The 25,323-nt window shown below is 36.5% G+C and overlaps 2 protein-coding genes and 1 long non-coding RNA gene across 5 annotated transcripts in view; 2 read left to right on the top strand and 1 right to left on the bottom strand.

Moving 5' to 3' along the window:
* Nucleotides 1-25,323, bottom strand: part of LOC117219840 (putative RNA methyltransferase CG11342) — a 55,396-nt gene that overhangs the window by 27,882 nt on the left and 2,191 nt on the right. The window lies entirely within an intron of this gene.
* Nucleotides 4,089-11,872, top strand: LOC117219841 (uncharacterized). Of its 2 annotated transcripts, none has more exons than XR_013033820.1 (3): nt 4,089-4,222; nt 10,051-10,198; nt 11,284-11,872. It is a non-coding gene; the product is annotated as an uncharacterized LOC117219841 (long non-coding RNA). The 2 variants fall into 2 exon arrangements; XR_004490102.2 differs by lacking the exon at nt 4,089-4,222 and adding an exon at nt 8,455-8,538.
* trbl (tribbles pseudokinase 2) overlaps nt 19,214-25,323 on the top strand; it is a 32,285-nt gene continuing 26,175 nt past the window's right edge. The window contains exon 1 of the mRNA XM_033469322.2: nt 19,214-19,368. The gene's annotated coding sequence lies outside the window, so the exon portion shown is untranslated. The remainder of the gene's footprint in view (nt 19,369-25,323) is intronic.

The raw sequence follows: 25,323 nt of genomic DNA, 5'->3' as shown, positions 1-25,323 counted from the left end.
AATGCATAGATCGTTAAGAATGTATCTGTGTCTGTTCGATCGCAGTATTCATTTTGGAACACCAGAAAAATTCAAACAATTGAGTCATATCTATTGTTCCCAGCTTATTGAGAATACAAAAGAAAAAAGACAGAAAAATATCGTCGAATGCAATATCGATGAGACAGTTTCTTGCTGCAAGTCTTACACTCCGTCCGCGATGTTCAATATTATTGCCGAGTCGCTCTTCTACACGTTATTGTACGCTTTATCGCCTCGATCGGATTTTTAGTTTGTGAACGACGACCTGACGCAACCGTCGACGATCGTTATCGGCAGAAATGTAGGTGTGTACACCCGCATGCCCGATGAAACGGGGATTTATTGGTCCCTATGAATCAGTAGACGCACGCGTACCAGCGCACTATTTACACATGTTTGAGCGTAAAGCGAGTGCAACGCTCCGTGCTCGCGGGAGAGAACGTCACTGTGATTGCGTACCGATCATTACGGTGTCACTGGAACAATCGGAATTTACGTAAGAATGCTTCGGTGCGCGGTTCAGCCGCCCCGTCACGATGGAAAGTTTACGTGATAGCCATCGGTTCTCGGAACTGTTAATCGCGCTCGAATTTTTTTCCGTGATAGACGCACGTCCGAAGGCCTTCGAACCTCAATCACGGTCTATACATCGACACGCGACGCTTCTGCCATATATTCGCACCGTTTATCTTCCTTCTCCTAGCTCGTCGATTCGATCTTTCGAATCGTCTACTACGCGGTGAGATCGGGAATCTCGAGATGCTTTATGCGTCAGAAAATGATTTAGACGCGTAGTCGGATACGGTGAACTATTCAAGATCGCACAGTGCTTTGCCAATATGTGTGAGAGAAATGAAAAAAAAAGAATTAATTTATGCGTTATTAAAGCCGCCTGTTACTCGATGGAAAGCCCAACAAAATATGCACAAGTGATATTTTAAATCCTGCTATTGATGTATCGCGACCGCACTCGAAATTGGATTATATTTTTGTCTTTCTTTAGCTATCGGAGATTAATATCATTTTCATCGGTTATTATTTCCGCTATGTAAGATATCGCTTGGGATAACTGATAGGACCCAGTAAAATTTGTAGTTCGCGTTCCGTCATTTCTGAAAGATCTAATAAGTCTGTAATTGTCTGAATTTTTGTTGAAATAGATCTTTCCGTCTGTTCCATCGATTTTCTTCGACTTCTAGTGTTAATGTGTTAATGTTAATTAATTAAAATTATTGCAACATACTTCCTCGGAGATTTATCTGAAGATAATCGCTTCGCAAACGTATTGTGTGGAAAACAAGAAATTCGGCAATTTGGGAAGAGGAGATACGGCTTGTATTGCGGCTCGTTTTTATAGTTACCGATTGTTAACAATTATAAAAAATGGGCCTTAAGGCTCGAATAGTCACAAAATTCTCTTCCCAAATTGGCAATTTTTGTAAACAATCTGATCGTCAATTAGGGAGAATTTACTGCGTTCCTGCGGTCGAAAGTATTTTATTATCTAACTAGTGATGAAGCAGTCGATATTTTTGATCTATTGTATCGTGAATAGCTTCAACAAACCAGCGAAGCTTCGTTACCAAACGAGAAACACTAGCTTCTGACATGGTTAATTGATTTCGTTTTCCCTTAAGAGAAGGCATGAGTACTTTAAATCCAGTGTCTTCCAAATCTTCTGTTTTCATCGGTCTCCGCAGACCATTTGGATCCTGCATTACAATTTTCATTATATCCGCGTCATTTTCCGTTACGTAGAAAGGTCTCAGTATACCAACAATGTAACCAGTTGTTGTGCAAACTGTGAACGATTTACGTAACGGTACTTTTTTTTTACCTGAATGACACTTCCTTTGATATTCATTATTAGAACTTTTTTTATGATGAATGTAGGTCCCATCAAAGATTAAAGGTAATTGATTGGTTATGTCAAGGTTACATCAAGGCTGTGTAAACGTACGAACCTCCACGAGGCATTAGAAGATTGTATTTTTTACAGAGTTATAAATTAGATAAGAGTCGCTCTTATTCTAGATATAAACATGGTACTTGTATGATCGTGGTAAAGACAAAGAATAGCGTTTCTCAATTATTTCAATACAACGCACCTTTCTAAAAAAATTAGAAAATTCTAAGTTAACAATCATAATGAGCTGGTAAAACTCTAATAATATCAGCGCAATTAAACGACCGATACCGTCAGCAATATAAAAAATTACTGCTTTTTGATTTTTTTAGCTATGTGCCCCCGCTTTGAAAAATCTGAAGAAATTATATGTTAATAAACATAACGAGATGCTAAACCTGTAAAGATATAAACTCAGTCATTTCATAACTTCTATAAGAAATACGTATTTCAAAACTCCTTTAATTTTTAAAAATTCGGTTCTGAAGCCAAAAATTCTGAAAAAATTAATGAACATGTATCATAATAGTTAACATATTCCAGATTTTTTTCAGAATTTTCAATGATGCTTTTCTTTGTCATCCTATTACTACCCGCCAAGTCGACATGTAGAGTTGAAAACTGGCATAAAGTATTTTCTTTCGATAAGCTATCGAACGGTCCATGACAAGTACAATTTGGTTTAGAGGCACTTTGGCCACCTTGTCCGGCCATACCTTTTGATTTTTGTTCCCTTTTCTTTGTCCGACAGTGGGCCATCTCGAATTCTTTCGAAACCGAAGGTAGTATGTCACGTGCGCCAGTTGTGCATCTTTCGGCCGTGGCGAACCGCCGACGTTTCCATGGGGTTGCGGTGAAATTAAAACGAGACCGATCCCCTTGATCGCCTTTCACGTTTCCAAAGCGTCCTCTTCCTCGTCCGGTTTTCCCTGGCAGCTGCTTCGAGCCGCGTGGCACCACGGAAAATAATGGCCACGCACCGACAGGATGCGTGCGTATCCTTTAGAAAATACGTTTTATGGAAAATTCCTCTGCACGGTGGTCGCCGGATATTATTATTCATCGCAGGCACGCAGCCATCTTCCGTGAATAAGAAGATCTTTCCAGATTTATTTCCGTTTACTTTTATCTTGGTTAACCCTTGTGCGTGCGGCCAGAATGTGCAGGATATTCGAAGCTTAATTATTCGAAATATTTTATATAAATCATTTCGAACTAAAACGTTAACCGACGTAAAAGTGTACAAATATGATAATAAGCTTCGTGTCTTACTTCTAAGAATGTATACATACATAATCTTTAAAAATTCACCATTAAATGCACTGTACGATGCAGAATCTGACAAGAGATAATATACGGTATATGATACTCATACGATAATATGAGTAATATACGGTAATTTTGATAAAATTTCTGTAAGAAGTGGCGCTCGGAAAAATAATTGACACGTTTTTTTTATCGGTCGTCATCGATGTTAAAAAGATGAAAGCAGCCCTTAAAGATGTGGTTAAAAAAGTACGTTTAAGGGATGTTCTCATGCTTTCATCGCGGATGATACCGTGTGACAAATATAAAAGTGAAATATTTTTCCGAGAACTCTCTCCCACAAAAATTTCATCAAAATCGATGTGATTTGTATTTAATTGTAAGAAACAGATTTAAAGCTTTTATACATATTTTTCGAAGTAACACAAAATGTTACAGCCAAAATCGTCTAACAATATTTTTAAATTAACAAAATAGAATTATGTTTGATAACAAAATGAAATCATTAACGTTTGTAAACTTTGACGCAAATGCGACACGGGTTACCGGTGTCCGATTGCTTCAAAATTTTGCGCACATCGTTTTCTCGCCCAGTGTTACAATTTGAGGGGGTAGAACTAGCAAAAATAGAAAGTCGGAAAATAAGGACCACTGTACTGTAAACGCAAAGGTAAATTTCACCGCGTGTACGCTTGAAAAGTCATGGATCGGTCGAATAGATCGCGCGAGTGCTACGGTTCCGGGATCGATAATGCATCGAAGGATCATCCGTTGCACACAGGCGAGTTTGTATCTCGCGTTCTTATCTCGGCACCGCCTTTCCGTCGTTTGTAAGCGTCACTCACGCGTGGGAGGATCCGTGTATCCCTTACAGTGCTTCTTCGCTAGCATCTTCGTCCCTAGTGGCTCGCATCGTTCTCCGTTCATGATACTTTCGATAGTTGGCAATGTTCTCACATCTGCTTTTGTTATCTAATAACATCTTCCCGTTTTCGGGAAGGGTCGCGGAATTCGTGCATTTGTGGCAAAGTAAGTAGATGAAGTTTAAAATTGTCGGATAGACCGGTGACGGTTCTAACACGTTAACCCTTTGCACTCGAAGCCATTTTAACTCTGAATTCAAAATAGTTTTTCTAACTCACAGTATTTCCATTTTGTACAACTTAAGCGCATTTTATATATGTGAAATTGACTTTTATAACTCGTGCGCTTTTGACAGTTTTTAAGATATAAACAAATTTGATAACGTTAAAATTATTTTGAAATGTTATACAACAATTTAAGCGGAGAGTCGGAGTCACCAGTCGAGTGCAAAGAGTTAAATATCTCAAAATATACGATAGATATTATTCCACGGTTCAGATATACAGGATGTTTCACGCTACATGCACACCTCCGTAACTTCCAAGGTACGCGTTGCACGAAAAAGTTCTGTTGCATACAAAAAATTGCATGCAAGAAGTTACATGGTTTATAGGCATACGTTATGTAGTGTATTTATTTTTTTATCTAGGTGAAGGCGTTTCGGAGATTTGAAGGTCAACTTTGTTTTTCGAAATGGAGTGCTATATTTTTTACGCCAAAATATGAAGAACGTCGAATTAGATATAAAATATAAATAAAATATAAATATAGAATGTCGAATTTTGAGTAAAAAAGTATCGATCCCCATTAGTCCTAAATTTAATAACCAACGAGTAATTTCACTTTTTTGAAAATTTCTTGCAAATGATGCACAAACTTTATTTTGTTTGAAAATCCGCAGTTTAGTAATCAGTTCAGCAAAATTCCCAATTACTAGACTGCGGATTTTTATGCAAATTCTCATTTTCATACAGCATTTTACAAAAATTAGAATCCAGGAAAAGTATCCTCCGACAACTAAAAGATTACTCATTGTAAAAATAAAATAAAAATGCTATTAGATTTCGTTAATTTGTACGATTTCTGATATTTATAAAATCTGCGCATGTCACAAATGCATTCTCTAATTACTGTTGTTCAGTAATTAGAGAAGTTTTTGACAACGTTGTCAAATAATGATTTTTCTTTCTGTAAACGTTCCCTAAATGTTTATAACATATAATACGCTCAATGAACACTCACGTTTCATTTTAAATCGCCTTATTACTTTATCATTACTTTGTAATACTGTAATATTACTGAACTTGTAATTTAGTATTACTGTATTACTGTACCTGTAATATTATAGTTACAAATCAGTATACGTAATGATTTCCCAAAGAAATACTAAACTAGGGGAGGGAGATATCACTGAACCAACCGAGCTGGTTAAAACGATGGGTTCGCTTCAACCAGCACAATTGTCACAATTTCTAGCTCAAAATTATCGAAAGTATATACAACATTTCCTAGAAAATGATGTACAAAAATTTCTTAATTTAATAAAAACAGCAAACTGTCTAAATAAATCCAGTTTTGTAATTCTTCTAAAGTAACACGTGTCAGATATATTTAGTGCTCGGTAGATTTATTGTCATCGTCATTTGCTCTACTGATTACGAAATTGCGCACGATTCGACGAAACTCGAACAATTTCAGGACGTGCAGCAAGCAAGTCGACACAATCGACAGAAAGTTCGAAAGTGCTGTTTAGAGAAAGGTATCGTCGCAATCGATGTGGCGCACGGCGTCCAATTCTTCCCGAATAAAAAGCTGGATGGGCCCGGCGGTATCTTGTTCCCCTTGCCACAGAAACGACCGGTGTGTGCTCGTTCCTGTATCCTCTTCCTTTTCCTCCCGGCTTCTCCCTTCGACTATTTATCCTTTCTCGGCTTCAGCCGGGGCATGAGCGAAAATGCTGGCGAACCGGTTCCAGAATTTTTCGTCGGTTCCATGTCCCGGACTTTAGACCGGTATTCCTCCACGTTGCTGCAGGATGCGTAGGCTGTCCGACGGTGCATTTTGCGGATCGCTGTCCATTCCGGATACGCGAATTCGTACCACATTCGTGTCACGAATACAACGCTCGTATCCGCTTCGCGCGCGTCCGGATAGAAACGGTGGAAACGCTGAAACGCGTCCGCGTGAAACAAGAATCCCAGATCTGTCGACTTTCAAAGAAATGAAAAATCTAGATGAAAGGCTCGATTTTCTCCCAGCAGAGTTTCCTGTACGCTGGCCGTGGCAACTGCGTCGCGAAATAATTGATAATCTCATGTTTGTTCAGTTTCTTTGGTGCAACTGCATTTTGTAGCGCGCTTCCTGTCACAAAATACGTTAAACTTATATACTTGATGTAAAATTTTGTAGAATTTTATAACGTTTAATAAACGTTTACTGTGTGTAAAGATGTTATTATGATTTTAATTTATATCATTTATTTTCATATTAAAAATAAATTTGTATAAATAGACCGTGGGTCTTTATACAAAATAGAAAGTTTCTGCGTCGATTGTAAGATATAGAAAGTAACTCCTTGCACTGTAATAACCAGACAAACTCGTGACGAAGATTTCATGAATAATCTACTGAATATGAATTTTATTCGTTTTTTCTACATCGAAAATGTCATTCTTTTGTTATCGAAGTCTAGGAATGAAGGAAAATGAAGATATACACCAAGGAAAAATTGTCTTATTCTATTAGTTAATAACTATAAATATCTCCTTAGTAACTATTGAGGTCGATAAAGTGCTAATCAACGTAGCTATGAAAAAAATCGTAGTACAAGGGGTTAAGTGAAAAGTTGATTCCTGTTTCAATAATTTTAGTAAGATAATCATAATATGTGTCAGTATTATTAATACATTTTCCTGCACTTATCGCATGCACGGACTACCAAAAACTACTAGCGTTTGTGTTTCATTTTTCCAATAAATGTTTTAATCGATGAAAGAAATATTTCCCGAATTCTGTTTTTGGTTATATCTGTAGTTTAGTGACTTTGCCCTAAATGTGCTTCTTTTTTCCAGTTTTTTCAGAAAAGCTATACTTTAACATCAAAAAGAAATATAGGTAGGTGAAGATTGAAAAAGTAATGTGCTTTTGCTATCTTTTTAACAAAGAAACATAAAAATTATAAAAACAACCCAATGCGTGGACCAATCCTGATGATTTTTGAGTATGTCATAGAGGACGAGATTCTGAATAACTTTTATTTGAACAATAATTGCCGTTCGGCCATAGTTTTCGAAATATTTGCAGAAATAGTTGATACTACCACAGTGACTCCGCCTGTACGTGTGTCGCAAGCACGTTGCGCCGCTCGTCTAGTATTTCTGTGGATAAACCGCCAGGTAAGTATGGGTATACATATGACGGGTACAAAAAATGATTAATTTAACTAATTTCAATGATATACGAATCTAATAGGTTTGAGTTATCAAACCTATTAATTAAAACTCAATGCTGCGATTAGGTTTGAGTTAGGGCTAGTTTTTTAACTCGACACTTTGCCAGGAGTTGGTATTGACTAACAACATTAAGGTAATCTGGCTGTGCGGAGGCTTGGAAACAATTGCCAAACAACAATGGATCATTGTTTAGCACTCGTTTTATGCAAATATCTCCGAAACAAAGACCAAGCGACAATTATTCCTTAAGTAAAAGTTCTTCAGAATCTCATCCTTTATAACATACTCAAAAATCATCGGGATTGGTCCACGCTTTCCGTAGTTTTTATAATTTTTATATTCCTTTGTTTAAAAAAAATAGCAAAAACACATTACTTTCTCAAGCTCCCCGATCTATATTTCTTTTTAATGTTAAAATACAGCCTTTTTTGAAAAAAAAACTAAAATAAAATAAATGCATTTAGAGCAAAATCACTAAACTACAGAATTATGTACTCTGGTTTTAATATTATAATAAATAATAATATAATTAAAACATTCTGACGGTATTCCTGTTTTGTATTCCATATTCTCACCGTAGCCATAAAGACGCAAGTGTCGTAACGTACATGTATTTGAAGCTGATCACATGTCTGCAGAAGTTACGTAGATTACAAAGATGCACTGAAAGCCGAGTTTAGGAAACGTCTGCAGAGATTTTCGAGTCAAAAAATTCAAAAATTGTTACGTCAGGATCGAATTTGACGGCAGACCACAGTATCCGTTTCACAAGCGACCTTCCAGCCGAGTTCTTTCGCAAGATGATCACGCTACAATCGTTATCTGTGAGAAGCGTTCAAACAATAATCGTTCCCGGAACATGGAGCTTGTATCAGTTGCGTACCCGAAGCGCACAGCTCCTTGAACCTTTTCGATGCAACGGTATGCAGTCGATGATCTCAGCTGGTGACGCGTTGACGGAAGTTCAGGTTTATCAATAAAGCGTTTGTTCGGCGAACAGCCGCGCTATTCTTCGCAGAGATAATTACCGTACGCATAGTTTCCTCGATCGCAGAGCTCTTACAAAATCAGCAATTGCGCGACTCGATGCGATTTTAAATATCTCGGCCGAGCACAAGTATTCTCAAGCAGCTGAAGGAAACTGTATTAAACCGTGTTTCACGAATTCGAATCATTGCCTTGAGTGCCTTGAACGCCTTGAACGCATACGGAATATCAAGTAATATCGAACACGCACCTATTAGCTCGAGACAAAAGTGGACAAGCGCGGGCAAATGTCTCGTGTTCTCTCGCGATGCGTGTTTTTTTTGGACAAGTCTCCGAACGCAGGTGCATTTTGCGCAATGCAGACTCCACGGCGATACTTTTTGATCGATTCTAATGTATGTCACTGTAGCAGTGTGCGCGCGCGTGCGTGTGGAACGTGGCGATTGAACCCGAAATTCCAACAAAACCATTGTCCGCGGCGTACTCAATGTTTGTCGTCGGTTCTGTGAACTCATAATCGTGCCTCTATTATAAGAACCACAATCTCACTTGGTTTCAATTTCATACCCTACAGCAAAGTTGCAAGAGATTATGCTATACGTGTGAAACGATTTGTATGCACATAGACCTATAGAAAAGAATTTTGTTTATATGCGAACTATAATTTGTAGATATCAGAATTGGGATTGCATTTATAAGAAAAAGTTGTTTAGAACGTTTAGAATGTGTGTGTGTGTTACTTATATTATTAATATATTATATATAATATAATATAACATATAATATAATAAATATAATATTATATTATATAATACATATAATAAATATAATATAACATAATATATATATTATGTTAAAAAATACTTGAAACCGATGAGGTGTGCCTTGTTCTGCATAATCACTCAAAATTACAACCGTAGTATTATTAAACGTGAAAACACGTATTTTCAGCTGCGTCAATATGATAAGGCTAACCACATTTTGGTTATTCTTATAATTAGACCGCGGATCTCCGTGCCAAATAAATGAGTTGATAATAACGAATTAATATGCATACTTCGTTTGTTTTAATTCGTCCACAGCTCTAAATTACGCCTGTTCGTTTTTGCCGTAACGATATAAAATCCACGGCCCACTTCATAATACAGATTTTTCTTTTATTGTCATTTTTAAAGATTTACGCAGATTTTTAAATCGTTTTTCGTTTCAAATGTTTCTGGAGCATACTTCTTTAACACGTTGAATGCCACGAGGGTCACCGGTGACCGGCACTTAACTTGGCGGTGACGCCATGATGGGGGCCACCGGTGACCGGCGCGCCTAAATTGGTAGAAATATATAAATATAATTTAAAACAAATGTCAATAATAGTAACTTATCTATTGCAGATAATATTTCAACATTATATGTATCACATAAAAGAAAATTCAACGTGTTAACAAGCATCTCTTAACAATTAACTACGACAATTAATCTCATGGACAGCGAAAATCGATCATCAAAGTTCTACCGTATTCGATTTCGAAGCAACTCCGGACGAATGTTTATTTGTAGGTGAGCAGAATTAATGCCGTGGCTACCAAACAAACCGAACCCATTGTCGGACCGTTCTTTGTCGGTTCTGTGCGTCACTAAAACTCGGCGAAGAACGGCGCTTTATAGGAGATTTCGGGAATCCGATCAACGCGAAGATCAAAGAGAGGTATGTACATAGATACGATTATGCGAGTCCGGCCATTATGGCCACCGCAGCTGCATCTTTGTCCGGGTAAGCTACAGAATGGGCGGACCTCGAAACATCGAGCACAGTACAGACTCGAAGTGGATTGCGACAGTTGACAATGACGACGGTAGCCAACAGACGGTGTTCCATTCACTGTAACATCCGTGGACGTTCGGGCAGCGATATACGCAAACTGAGACGTTCTGTTTTTCCCTAAAATTCCACAAATTCGAGACGATTCAGTCATTCAAACTGAAACTGAGAAATTGAAATCCTCAGAATCGCTGCTACTTCAATTCTGTTGCAATTTGGAAATCCTAAAAGCATTCGGTTCGAACGAATTTATGACGAAAACCCCTTTTGCAAACACTATTTCCAATCTGCTAAAATTGTTAAAGAAAGAATTCAATGTGTATCCGGCACGTATCTCTTGAAATTGATGTAACTGTCTATACATATGACTAAATTTGGCTCCATTCGGATATGTATATAATACAGGGTATCCCAAAATTATGGTACTTGCGGGAAATGAGAGGTTCCTGAGATCATTTGAAGTAAATTTTTCCTTCACAATAATACAATCCGCGGCTTTGTTTACGAGTTATTAACGAAAAATAATGACCAATAAGAGGTGAGCTCGGCCAGCGCGATGTGGCCGAGTTAATGAGCGGAAGTGAGCTTCACCTCTCATTGGTCACTGTTTTTCATTAGTCACTGCTTTTCTTTCCTCGAAATCAAACAGCTTTTGTCTGACACTTTTTTTTTCACTGTCAAAAACAAGAGAGTTATTCAGGTGTCTCGTTTCAAATACCCCACCCTGTATATGTATATATACAGGGTGTTCAAAAATTATGGTATTTCCAGAAAATGAGGAGTTTCTGAGATCATTTGAAATAATATACAGGGTATATTATGTATACTCTGTACATAATATGTACCGGGTGGCGCATTTGAAACAAGACACCAGAATAACTCGCTTATTTTTAACAATAGAAAAAGAAATGTCAGACAAAAGTTGTTTGATTTCGAGGAACACATAAAATATGTCAATAATTTTTGTACAGGTGGAGGCGTAGAGGACCTAATTTTTCATTCACATCCTAATAAAGCCTTTCAAGACGATGACCTATAAATAAAGATCAGTCAAGGTTACAACCTATATGTAGATCGCAAGATGGCACTATCTCAACGCAAAAAAATGATCAATTTCAAAGAAGAGCTGATCCAGTGCTGATTAAAATGAGATAGTATAGTACTATAATGTTATATTTCATCCAATTATATGAATGCAATTCAGATTATACTACTTGTATTTATAATCATAATCATATTATAAATATATAATATATGTATATAATTCATATTATGAATTATATGAATTTATAAATTATATACAACACATCAAACTTTTAATAAAAATCACAAATTAAACAACTGACTCTCCATATGGTACGAGCGAAACATTTAAAGAATTAAATATTATGTTACACTATCTTCGTTTATAATGTGTACGTCGAAGTTTTTAATAAACATAATCATCGCTGTAACTACCGTGACCTAAACACTTCAAATGTATGTATATTGTCATATATATATGCTTGAATAAAACAGCTTATTTAAATATTTTTATAGTATCAGGAATTGTGAAAGAAAAGTCAGAAACCAGTCACATTAACTGGTTTGGTTCAACCTAATGTGAAAACTATTTTAGCGATTTTTATATGATTCTAAAACAACCGGTTTGATTTCAAATCGTTACTACACTTTACTCTGCTTAGAGTTAAGACGAAGAAGTTGAACGACTAAGGGTTAAATCGCCGAATAGCCGAGCCGAGGAACAAACGGCTGTATTTAGAAGGTACACACGACCCGTGAAGGCGCACGTGCTCGCTGTTACCGGACGCTCTCAAAAGAAAAGCATTTTTAATCGGAACGACTTCCGGAACGGCCGATAAAGGGCTCCTATCGCCGGAAATGGAGCTGTCGACCGCCTAAGAACTTCCGCGTCTATCGGGAGCAGATAACCGTCCTGCACGCTGCACACCGTTAGAAAGACAGTTTTGTCTAGGATGATTGATCTAGGATGATTGGCTGTAGACCAGCTAATGGAAAGACACTCTTCCATAAAGGCGGGATTTTCTATACGCGTCCGACACATTTATACTGATTTTAACGGAAAATAATTCTTTTGGTCTCCTACAAGCCGATTCTCAAGTACTGTGTCCGCGTCCGATGATTCTCTACTTCGTAATCAGCTTGGACGCAAACGCGTTGTGATTGATTTCAACGTCTACATATAAAAATGTCCAAAGAATTATTGCCAATAAGAGTTCAGATAAAATATACTCGGTCATTATTCGATTTGAAGCACTGCCTATATGGCTCCTCGTTAATCGGTGATTGTTTCGTTATTAAAGTGCTACGATAACTCTCCTCATTATCTTCATCATTTTTTCTTCCTTCTTTTGTCAAAATTCTCAACAGAATATTTTCGTGGCCTTCTTCATACAAAAAGTCACTTCACCTTCCCTACACGCACTGTTCTATCCGACAGACGGTAATATGCCGAATAAGCGTACATAAATCGTATGCGAAGCATGCGTTTGGTCGCACGCATCTGACGCTAATAGAAAATATCATCTGTATGCGGACATTGTGTCGGGTCGCAAGCGGTGAACGCATACGTTCAGCCGTTTACGTTCGGCGTTTACAGGAAATCCTACCTTGAGGAAAAACTTTTCGAAAACTAATAGCACCATCTTTTCGAGAATAGGCAGGCGAGACTAATTTGAAAATTATTCTTCGTTCGTCCGGTGGACAGATAGCCCTTTGTTACGTTTATAATCCGTTTCGGGGAAGACAAGCTCGTGCCGGAAGTTAACGTGCATTCAGAGCTGGCTCGGCCGCTGCCATCCTTTGCCGGCTTAATCGAGGAAACGTGACCGTTTGGTAGTCCGTGACAAGCGGTAGAGACGTGTCTCGAAGTCTCGAGGCCGAGAAACCACGGCAACCTGGAGGCCGCAGACTTTTATCGCTTCCCCGGCCTATCGGTCGCCGAGACGAGGCCGAGGCCTCCGAATGGTCCACCTCGCAGGTGTTTGACCGTGCACTATTACAACTACCTTCGCAATTAACGAAAGCACCGGGTACCCGCTCGTAAATCTCGACGTCTCAGGGATTACGGCCGGCGCACACTGTTCCGAGACGAAACTGTATTTTTGTATTCGTCGACGCCGTATTGAAAACGAACGAATCGGTGTGATTCATTTCAGTGGTGTCGTTCAGGGAGGGCATTTAGTTGAAAAACGAGCTTAGTAATTTCTCAGACAAAATTTTGATAATATATACTTTTATAGCATTTTTTCTACGTTGAATCGAATTATGTAGAAATTAATTTCTCAACTTATTGTTTTTTATTTTTTTTTAATTATTTTTTTTGTGAAGAAATTATCGGATCGAAAAATCCATGCACAATTTTCTTTAATATCATGTACCCAAACCACAGTAAATATTTCAACTTGGAAACTTCATTTTTGTTCGAGTTGTTTTAATTTTAACATCGATTAATTTCTACATAACTCAATTCAGCGTAAAAAATGCTATAAAAATATACATCTTCATAATTTTATCTGAAAAATTACTAGTTACTTGGTTTTCAGTTAAATGCTCTCCTTGAATAAAACTTCGATAACAAATAGAAATATTAAACAAAGAAAACCTACCAGCGACTCGAACATATTAATTCATGGAAGCAGCGAGTATAAAATCAAATCAAATATAAATATAATATATAAATATATAATAATAATAATAATATATAATAATATATAATAATAATATATAAATATAAAATATAAATATAATCAAATATAAATTACATAAAATTGAAAATGATAGAATTTAGTATAAAAGTGTGTTGATAAAAATGTTGTATCTTGACAGACCAGCATTTAGTGGCTCACGAAAGTATTTAACAGTCTTTCAAAATGAAATAACTTTTTACAACATTGGACTGTATTAGCATGATATTGTTATGACGTTGAACGGACTGGTTTGCTGTATAATGCGTTAAAACGTTTCGAATTTATGAGCACTTCTTTATCCTTAATATACGAGAGGAAGAAGATTTATAGTATGCATCGTATGTCCAAGTTAATCAAAATTGCTAAATATCGACAATAAATAATATTATTTTTATGTATATTTAAAAAAAAATGAATGACATTCATAATTACTAGATTGTGTTCAAAATCTTTGTAACTAGACACGTTATGCTGTAATCGCCATCGAAATAATAAAACATAATGAAATGTATCAATATACGTTTACTAACGTTTATCGACGATTTTGTTACGTAAGCTTTTTTACGCCAAATCAGATCCAAAACATGGATGCTTAAGAAGCTGCTTCCGGTCGTATAGTTGTACGAAAATACCACTTACGCGTTTTCTTTGCAGCTGAAACTTTGGACTTTGTCCAGCTGACATGCAGCGTGCTTCGACAGCTGGACAGAACTAGATTTTTGTAATTTTCTGTTAATTTGAAAATGTAAGCTATACGATAATTGGGTAGAATCGGGATTCGCGTCGACAGATTTAGCGATTGAAGCTATTGTTTCACGGTCACCGACATGGAATACTACGAATTTTCCTCTCGACCGAGGCCTAGGACCAGTCCGCGAACCACGTCCGAGTGGAAAGTTGCATAAAGCCGTGCAATCGCCGACGGAAAAAGCGTAACGGCATGTTCGATCCACATTGGCCAACATTTACATCGAGAACACGATACCAGCAATCAATCGCAATACGTGTGTCGGCCAGACACGCCGTGCTAATCCTTCTTCTTACGAAAAGCCGAGACTTGTACCGCTTCTCGAACGATTTCTGTCGCGCACACAGTGAGCGACGTTCATGTTCGGACACCTTTCAAAATGGAATAACTTTTTCGACACTGGATGAAGTGTTCTCAATTCTTTTTCAATGATACACTGACTAGTTTACTGGACAATGAGCAAAGAAATTATTGCAAAAATTCCATTCGCTGAAAATGACAAATAAGATAAACGAAAGGTGTCTCCTCTATCTTTTTCTCTGTGTCTGCAATGAAAGTTTAAACAGTGCGTTTTGAAGATCTCGATAACTTACGTGCATGCTGAAAATTTCATCGAAATCGGTTAACGTTGTAAGAGCTATAAACAATTAAATAATTACAAGAAATCTGGGGATTTCTAGATCTCTCAATGCCCATACAATATAACACATATATTTATTTATTAATACACAAATTATTTATACATTTATAAATATTTAATTTAGCTCGTAACAACGGTAACCGATTTTGATGAAATTTTCAGCCTAATTTATAAGCTATCCAGTTCTACGAACGCATTGTTTAAATTTTCGTTATAGCTTCAGATATGAACGTTTAAAGAGCACGTTTGCAATTTCGCAAACATATTTTTAGTCGTTGTCCACTAGACTAATCGATCCAACGTCTCGTAAAAAATTCGAATTACTCTCCCTAACTAACGGAATCACCGATGCACATTATCTTTGGAACGCGCAAAGACAATAGAAACTAATGGACGAGGAATGAATACTGTCTCGCCGTGATAAAAAGTCAAATTATCGTTGTTATTAGCACTGCGATCGCAGTAATTGTTGTGACCACGTATCTGTTGCAACATACGCATGGAATATGCATAAACTCAATGCAACAAGGTGCAACAATTGATGTCATCTCATTCGCAATCGCGGGCATAAGATTACGTCAGTTTTGCTTCGCTTATACTATTTTGAATCGATTAGCAAGGCAATTCTACGTTGCTCTTTAGCCGTATTTGCAGGAAGGAGACGATAATGCTTTTGATGGTTTCTCGCTGATAAAACCGTGGTCCGCAATCGGGTGCAATCTGGCGTTAATAAACGGTCGGTTGCGACATTATTATCGCCCTCACGAAAATGAACGGTTTACGAAGATCGTCGTATATTCGTCAAAAACTTCGAAGATATGAGACCACAGTTGACCAAAGTGCGAAACACTTATTCATTTCCATATTTAAACACTTTTCGTCACGAATCAGGAAACTTTCAGCTCGAGACTACTAGAATCAGAGGGCTTTAACCCTTTCCAGACAAAGTCGAGTTATGTGTAATCGATAGAAGGTCAGGTCTGCTAGGTTTAATATTATTAAAATTAGACTGCGGCTTTTACGCGAACATTTTGTACTTTAATTGTAACAAATACAAATAAAAATTGTATTTCCTTCGTCAAATTATAAAAAATAATGTAGGAGTATTTTCGAATTTTTTGAAATTTTGTACTGTTTCTTATTTTGTTATAAATATATGAAATGTGCAGTCTAATTGCGAATTTTATGCATTTATGTAAAACATGACCAGAGAACATAACAAACTGTAAAAACGTTCGAATAATTTAAGACTAATACATTTTTATGTAACTTACATTTAATACAATTTACTTAAATAATTCTCACTTTGCATACAAATCTATCAATTTACCAATAACCAAGCATAAGATTTGCCTTTATGGATTTCTTAATTTCTCAACAAAATAATGTTTTTCGCTGCATGCATTTTTATATGAATTTTTAAAAAAATGGTACATGTTTGTTACGTTGAGAAATATTTCCTCAATGTACAATATTAATTTGATTTCTCATTATTTATAGAACACCAGAACTTGGGTTCATTTAAATCGCGGATTACAATCGTTTCATCTAAATTTGAATATTTTAATAGCCAGTTTAGTAATCAACACAAATAATATGACATTAAATTACGAACCATTAAGTTTTTTATATGAACTGATAAGTTGTAAAAGGGTCAAATATTTACGCATATGTACATCGCGCCACAGCAAATATCGTATATTATCGGCATATAAACATACGTTTTACATGATAAACAAGGTATGACAAACAAACTTTTTGATTATAAAGAAGTGATGCAACAATGTTGTATTAAGTTTTGACAAAGAAACTTAAATAATATAGACACATGGTCGCATGGCATTAGAGTGGAAAATTATTAGTTATTTATACATAATGGGTACAATAAGAGAATCAACGTTGAGGGAATCAAAGAGAATCAAAGTTATAACTATCACGAAATCGGTAAAAGTAATTATTTCACAATAATTAATTGCCAAAATTTCACAAAGTGATTGCAAAATCTTACATTATATTCGACAACAAAGAAAATCTACCGTCTTAATCAATAGTGATTATTCAAAAAGGTATTAGTATTAGTATTCGAAAAGTAGTAGTAGTATTTAGTATTCAAAAAGGCTTCAATTAAAATAAAAATTTTTGATTCTGATTTCAAAAAAATCTTTTAACTTTCTGTCGATGTCTTATCGATTTTAAAATCGACGATTTCTTAAATTGGAATAAATTGTTATTAGTTGATAAATAAGTTGCTACGAGTCGAGTTCTTTTTTAAACGTGCAGAATCTTAGCTTTAATTGATGATTCAGTATTATACGTATGCCCAGTTTAATAATGACAAGTAATAATGATGCAGCACAAACTTCCCTGGCTACTTGATAAAATCGATACGAAAAGATAGAAATAGTTGTCCGTCTAGCGACTATTCTATACGAAGAATTTACAATTGGCGTTGCGAAAATGGCGAATGATACGACTCAGTGGGATCGGATACCTAAAAGCAAGTTTTTGTAATCGGGTGCAATCCGACTTGATTAAACGAGACTGTTGCACCATGATGGTTCTCTTATGAAAAGTAGAATTCTGCAAGCGTGTGGAAACGATGCACAGCCATGATGTAATAGACGGGAGTCGGTGTTTACAAAAACCGATATACATTATTTATTGCTCGTAAAATCAAACGATACGATTCTGGCAATTACATCGTTTGTCATGTGTCGTAATATTCAAAGAATCATTGTATTTTGAAATGCATATATTCATCTATGGGAGATTCGTAACTGCCAGAACCTTTAAATAAAAAAAATAAAATAAAAGTATTCTACTTTAGTTACAACAGACATGAGTTAACTCTCGGAGGACGTGCCTTGTGGAGGCCGAAGCTGGGTCATTTTATGACCAATGCCAAAATCAAGCATAAACAGATTCCGACGTGTAATTTTTTTGCTCGAGTGACCCGCGTTCGTCCTGCGAGGGTTATATTTACATTTATTCCTCGTTTTAATCATTTCAATAAATTAAGAATCGTGTAACAATATTTGCAGACTTTTGTATTTTAATTATTCGCTTTTCTGTAACATAAATTCTGTTAATTACTACAATGCGAGAGAAATGAATATTTTACAATTAAATCTTAAGTAGATTATTGGAGCCGCTGCAATTCTGTTCAAAATGCCGATAATTATTTAATTTATCTATGAAGAAAATTTATATTCTTCCAATTTAAAAATGCATTTCCGTTTTCCATTAAATTTGTATTCAAAAGAATACTTTTCTTTTTATTCTTTTGATCAATGGAAAATGGAAATGCATTTTTAAATTAAAAGAATATAAATTTAACTTAAAAATGCATTTCCCATTAAATTTATATTCTTTTAATTTAAAAATGCATTTCCATTTTCCATTGATCAAAAGAATATGTTTATTGAAAGGAATTACGTTAAAAAATACAGTAAATCATAAAACAGAATAATTACAAAATTACAAGATATTGATTATTGCATATTAAACTATGAAAGAATAAGGACATTTTTTTAAGTCATATAAAATGAATATTAATTAGAGCGTTGCTCATCGAACGCCCACACAGAGATAATAAGATACTTACCATTACTTGGCAATAATAATTCTGTGGTTGGTTTCCTTATTTCGTAGAATTTGGATTTACAGATTATTCAGCAGTGTTGCATTTTGTGTGTCAATGTTTCATGAGTACCGATGTTCATGCGTGTAGTGGTCTACAATACTATCGTTCTTGTGTGAGTCGGTATATCTATTAGCCATGCTTTTCAGATGTGTCAGTTGTAATTACTGGGTCGGCATGACATGATCCCAAGACTCTCCGTTCGGAATTCGGTGTTTGTGATCTGTGACCGCGTATCAGTGTGTTCAGTTTTACTGGATCAGGGGACTTCAGAGATTAGTGATCTACTCGCCTGCTGGATCGCACGTACGCACAATGGTACGTGCACCTTAACATTTCACAATTCCACCTGATTCTTGCATTCGATGCTACTTATCGAACAGTCCAATTGAATTTCCTTATTTGTTGCAAATTATTTTTGTATTCACGTTTAATTAATACATCGTTAACGCTAGTCAAAATGACGGGTTCCAATTTTGTTCGCTTGCGACTAGTAAGATCGTGAATATGTATGAAGAATTTATCCAATAAATTACTTGGGACAAATATTGCAAAAAAATGGTTAAAATCATCATAACGACATAGATCGTCGTTATTTATATAAAGTAATATAAAATAGCTGATTGTTGTGTGTCACACGCCTAGCGTTAAGTAAAATAGTTTGTTTCCCTCATAATTTCCGATATTTTATTAATTTAATTGATCAACTGGCACATAGTTTACGGTTTGTCAAACAGTAATGATTTAATATATGTATCGAAAGTGAATTCCATTGGTAAACCAACAAATTATTTTCAGTAACGTAGTCAAGTGTAACAATGAGTAACATTGGGTAACTTCTTTTGTGCCTTTCAGTTAAAATTAGTTCCCGAATGGTTCTGTTTCATTACGAAACAATTTCAAAATGTTGGTTTCAAAACAAATCTCTAAATCAATGATTATTCTGCACTTTTTGAAGTGACTTGCACTGTCACGATTGATAATACTGTAACTGTTGGAAAGTTTGCTAAGAGATTCATAGCTGATATGCATAAAAGTGTTGATAATATTAATTAAACTGACTTAGTAGTCTGTGAAGTTGATGTATTTGTAACAAAAACGAGTCGGTGAAATTTAGAAAGATCAATTGTTCTTAAGAAAATCGATGATTTATTAAAGTGATCAAAGTAAGAAATTATGTGACTCCTGTTTCTTGCAATCAATGCATACAATTTATATTTTGCACAATGACCCAGAAACTAGCAATGTATTCAATATTACGTTGAAATATCTGAAATTCTAATCCCATCGGATTTAAATTTGAAAATTTTGTATATGTGTTATTTTCATAATTCATTGTATGAACCGAAATAATTTTTTGACACATATACAGATTTTGGTTTTGTGACTGTTATCTCTCTTAACACTTTCGTTGCTTAGGAGGTGATAATGTGTTAGACAGTTTCGTCACGAAAGTGTCAAGCGATACGAAGAAAGCAATACACTTTCCGTTTGCATCAGACGATCAGGTCGAGTTGTCTTCATCTATATTTACCTCGCTTTTTTCTACACGCCTCGACGCGAACATAACAGATATTCGAGGAAAGGTTGCTTTCAAACATTCTGATACATGGTCAACGGCAATTAACACGGTTTCTCGGAGCAAAGAAATCAAAAGACACCTTTTAAAAAATGTTGATTTAACACTATCTTTATCGAAGAGATCCAGACAGATCTTTCAAAACACATCTTTTAAAATGTTAATCTAACGCTATTCTTACTAAAGTGATCAAACACAACTTTTAACACTTGAAAAATATTCTCTATGCTCGATTGCTTTTTTTCAATTGACTTTTCAACTTTTCTTATAATGATTACAAAAACAATTTTGCAAAAATAAATACGGATAATAAAACAGCTACCTAATTACAATGCCAGACTTAATTGTTATTGATTTATACAGTAAATCGATTTGCACATTGGTTGCCTTACATTGAGCAGATTACACGTGATTCGAGCTGAAAAAAATTCAGATATTGGATGACCAAATAATCATAGTTCTATTGTATACAAAAGGTCGGCGGAAATAGCGTTAGAAACTTCTCCAATCGATCAATAAGATCGTACCACTTGAACGTAATTAAAAAAAATCGAATTTCCTTGATCAACGAAGCACGAAGAATTAAAAACAAGACATGTTACACCCATTAACCGATCAATGTGAGACATTAAGCGGTCCTCAACACACGTGTACACGGTGAGCATGTATTTCGAAAGCAAAAAGATCGTTGAATCGCACCGGAAGAAACAATTTTCGTGGACGACCGCCCACGTCATTACTTTTTCCTCCGCGTCGGATCGTCTCGTCTCGTGAGGCATCCGCAAAAATAGTTTCGGCCGTGAACATAATCGTACGTCCGGTTCGTTTGCCATGAGAATGCTCGTGAGTCTGCACCGCGCCAACCTGCAGACCTCACTCTGTGTTTATACAAGGCGTTGCAAAAGGACTCACAGAAACTCGTGGAACCATGATCGCCACTAAACACCAACCGTCGACGTGAGATCACGGACGATGACGAATTTTTGAAAGTCGAGCTGTGACCTCAGGTACTCCGAGGAAATCGTTATTAACGTTATTGTTCGGAATGTGTTATGCATTTCTAAATGCATTAGGACCATTTATGCGAGCTTCGTTCCTTCTCGGAGGACGTAAGAAAACTGCCGATAATTATGGTACCCTCAAAATGACAAATGTTCGTTTTACATGATCTGTATCGATACAATCTTTTTTTATTAAATATTTAACCCCTCGCACTGCGATATCTTTCACAGTTACATTGATTAGTACTTTTTTATCGGTAATTGTATAGAAGAAAGAAAATTGATATTTATCATATACGAACCTTTATTTTAATGTTTAAATATTAATAATAGTTGAGTCGAATTTCATTTCAATTAAAAATAAATACATAACGTCCGGATTTAATAGATTATGTTCAAAATCTTTCCAACGAAATGGGTCAAACAAACTAATTATCTTCAATTTTCTGTCATTTTATATTTTCTTGAAAGCGTTACTTACTGCAGGAAATTCTCCCCAACTGTCCCACTGCTTGTAAACAAAAATGGACAATTTGGGAAGAGGAGATACGATTATTCGAGCCTCGCAATTCATTTTTATAATCGCCGATTGTCAACAACTATAAAAACAAGGCGCAAGGCTCGAATAATCGTGTCTCCTCTTCCCAAATTGTTCATTTTTGTTTACAAGCGAAGGACAATTGTGGAGAATTTACTGTACATTCCCAACAAATACGTTCAAATTTTAGATAGTTGATCAGACAAAAATTCGACGAGTTCAAACGGTTAACTTTAGTCTTTACAAGTTATAACTAGACCATTTTATTTTACACGAAATGCAACAGGTCCACGTCACTCCGAATATGACTTTGTTTATTCTGAAATAAAGAAATGTAATGTATCTTATTCGATAAATATAAAGTTAATTACACGCGAAAACAGGATGTAATTAACACGAAGGCTCGACTATCCTATACATTGCGGCGATGTTTTCGTCTGGTTCCGGAAATTTCGGTGGACTTTTTCAAAGCGACGGAGAACGTAATCTTGAGTGACATAGGCGCGACGTCACGCTTCCAGAAAGCGGAAATCATTTGAAAATTCCTGGTTCTTGCGCAAGCGAGAATGATATCTCGGCGTTTTCGTTGCAATCACAGCGCGGGGACTGTTGACATTGCCATCACCGTTCTTCCATTGTCTTTCACACTTGCCGATGAGTAATTTCAGGATAATCACCGTGAATCTCGTTGTTCGCCCATTAGTCGCGTTAACGAATCGCAAGAGCAAAGGTAGTCAGCCGTGGAAATTCGTGGTGGCATGACACGCGTCACGTATGCTCCCAGCCAATATTTCTCCGCATCCGTCCATCGGGGAATTATCATTCCGACACTCGGTGACCTCGTGTCTATCTCGACAATTCAATAATCTGTTGTCTCCGTGGCCGGATTTCGCGAAGATCCGCTTCGACCGATGATTAAACGAACGAAACCCCGTCATTCATAAGTAGATTGCCGATTTGTCGCATTTGCGACAAAAATCGACAGGTCAAATACAAAACTGCGAAGACTTTGGAAGAATTTGTGAACATTGTTACACTGTTATCAATTTGTTACAATTATTTGATCCCGTAAGCGGAAATGACGAGTCTGGTACGCAAACATTTGCTGTGCCAAACTTGAATTAAAATGTTTAAACACCATATAAATTTCACCAAACTGTTACAAACAAATTATTTCAATATTTACACATTCTCTTGTCTTTTCTCGATCTAAAATTGTGTCATAGTTATAATGAATTATTAGAAAATGAAAAATATTAAAAAGGAATTGAGACGGTTTGTAAATTTTCTTCGCAAGAATTTCAATTGTGTTAAGAACATTTTTCTCAATTCCACTGTAACTAAAGAAAGGATATCTTTCAATTTTTATTTAATATTAGCATTACTTTATTTACCCATTTAAATATCTTGCAAACTGTTGATGATACTGAAAAATGTTTCAAATAAAAGTTGAATAGCTTCCGAGGGCCCACAATCCGATATTAGTAAGATTTCTCGTGGTCGACGCGTAAAGAAGGTGCGAAGGTTAATTTTTCAACTAACCCGCGTTTCATTTTCTATAAACATCCCCCAAGTATGCGCGTAAGAATTTAACGCCTCCCTAACGAGCAGAAAGCACAGTAAAATCAAACTTTCAACGACTTCGGTGAAATTTCCATCTAGTGTGCGACCTGGTAGGTCTATCACCTTAAGAAACACGATTTCCGCTTCGTTCTCGGTTTCTTAAATTAGTACACAAAGACGTCGGTTTCCGGTGAATCAACATCGCCGAGAAAAACACGACCATTTAACAAAAAAATAAAAGCTAGCGAAAAGATACAGAACGTACGCGTTCCTTCTGACTCCTCTGTTTCGAAAAACGAAGGTCTTGGAGACTGTATTTGTTCGGATCAAAGATTGCGTTTCGCAATCGCAGCTGGTCGATGACTTTCGAAACCAACTAATATCTGTTTTATTTGCGGATCCATCCATTTGTCTTGAATACGAAATTAAACAGCCGTGTTTTATCTTCGCCGCTGTTTCTACAGCGTCGTTTAATTACTTTTGACAAGTCGTGCGTCGTTATTTAAAGGGGACTCTGTATCCCTAAAGATGCTACTGTTGCTAGTCAGTGTGGCGATACTGCGGATTGACTTATTTTTTTCTGGCAATTGTATCGTAACGATAAAACAAAGCAATCGTGCAGCGCCGCTTCTTGCGGATCGTATCGTACCCGTTTCGGAAGGTTATGGCACGATAAAAGATAAATGCTATCACGGTAGATTTCGTGTTTAGGAGCACAATGGTAAAAGAAACGCTCGAAAATCGATAACTCTGTGACTAACAGCGTTGGGAGACTGGACGAGGGCGCTGAGCGCGTAACAACAATATTTAGTCCCCGAAAATAAGGATTGAAAGCGTAACGCGTTATCGTAACCTGGGCCGCGATAAATACCACCCGGCCTTGAAGTCATTCCAGACCGCGTGACGAAATTTCAACGACTAATATCCGGCAGAAGGCGAGTTTTTTCATCGCTCTAATGAAAAAAGTTGCACGGACGTCGGAGCGTGCGGGAAAAAATTCAAAAAGAACTGCTAAAGCTGGAACGATCATCGGCGATCGATAATATGTTTCTTTCATTATCGAGTTAAGAAGATAATGGAGTTACGAAGCGTATTTTGAGATGTGACTCGAACGAGCGGCGACACGTCTCGATTTCTTCGCGGCAAACGCTGCGCGCGACAACTCCACGTTTTCTCACGGTCATGTCGGCTTGCGTGGGTGAGGTTGCATGCCCTTAGTTACCGACCGATTGTTTAAAGCGCGCCTCCTTCGGTTGCTAAGGAACGTTAAGGTAGGTCAAGGGCGGGTCGTTTGTACGCAACGAGCATCTCCGAAGAATCCACTGTTTAATCGACTGAAAACTCGCCGGATTCTCAACACTAGATCAATCGAGTGCTAACAATTAAGTTCCTGACATTGTTTATAATTTATATCGAAACAGAGAGAGGCCAGAGTTGGGTTTTATTGTAACATGAACACGAGTGCATTGACGGATTAGTTTTCCAAAAAAGTCGTCCTTATGAAATGGAAAGTAAAAAGTACTGATGGTGTTTGAAACTGATCTTTGAACATTTTTCGGAAAATTTATAAACGGACGTAGTTTACGTCCGTA

This window comes from Megalopta genalis, chromosome 7 (assembly GCF_051020955.1).
Source record: "Megalopta genalis isolate 19385.01 chromosome 7, iyMegGena1_principal, whole genome shotgun sequence".
In the NCBI taxonomy this organism is placed as follows: Eukaryota; Metazoa; Arthropoda; class Insecta; order Hymenoptera; family Halictidae; genus Megalopta; species Megalopta genalis.
The sequence above is the reverse complement of the archived record's forward strand: the minus strand, read 5'-3'. Positions and strand labels throughout refer to the sequence as shown.